This window comes from Penaeus monodon, chromosome 34 (assembly GCF_015228065.2).
Source record: "Penaeus monodon isolate SGIC_2016 chromosome 34, NSTDA_Pmon_1, whole genome shotgun sequence".
NCBI lineage: Eukaryota > Metazoa > Arthropoda > Malacostraca > Decapoda > Penaeidae > Penaeus > Penaeus monodon.
Window position 1 is genome coordinate 9350926 of NC_051419.1, and position 1089 is coordinate 9352014.

The window sequence follows — 1089 nt, forward strand, 5'->3', positions numbered from 1 at the left end:
TAACATCTAATGAAACAAAACAGCATTCTATGTGCACCCCCAGTGTCAGCAGGTTAAATAATTGGTGTATATTTATTCTATGTCTATATGCTTTTAAAAGGTGACCTATTCAGAGGGATCAGGATTCCAAGGTGGTAAATACTTTGGATTTTATTTATTACTTCCAGAAACGTTATACTTTCATACAGGATCAAGAGACGTTATCTTTCAAGTCTGTCTTTCGATTCATTGATGGTAGTTTAAAAACTCTTATCTTGTAATAGACCAGGTCATAGTTTTATATTATTCATGCTTTCTGTAATATGAAATGTTGTCCTGTTGCAGTGTATATTTTTGATTTCAGGTTTATTATTTGTGTATGCAAGAGTTTTTTTTTTTTTTTTACTTTGAAAATCTGATATATGAAATGGAAAAGGCTCATAAAACTGTGTATATATATTTATGAGCATATTTATGATTATATAATCTTTATGAAAATTAATTAGTGGAAACAATAAGTTAATATCATTATTTATGCAAAGTGGTTATGGGGTGTCTTATTTTCCCACACTAACTGTGTTTTATGAAAGATGATTTTTTTCTCTAGACTAAATTTGAAAAAACAACAAAACCAATACGTAATGTGTAGTAGTTTATTTTTCTTTCATGATGTTTGAATGAAAAGATTCCTAGAAAAGGTATATTCTGAAGTGTTTGGTTTTTCCTTCTTTTTTTTTATATGAATACAGTCATTGCATCTTCCCATGTATCATTGTTGCCTTAGATGTATTTTGTGAAGGACAAAGATAGATTGAAAATATTTTCGTAGCACATACATTGTTGAATATGTGTGGCACAAGACTTATTTTTGCATAAATCAAAGTAATTCAAAGGAGATGAAGCTAAAACAAAAAGTATTACCGAGTCTGTCAGTGAGATGGGCTGGTTACTGCTTTCCTTTAGGAGATGGACTGCAACAACTTATTTTAATAAAAATACCAATATCTAGAGCCTTTGCTTTTTATCCTTTGCATTGTGTATTTGTATAAAGGATCATGAAAAGAAAATTTGATACAAATGACTAAATTTTCATAAGCAAATGTGGTATTA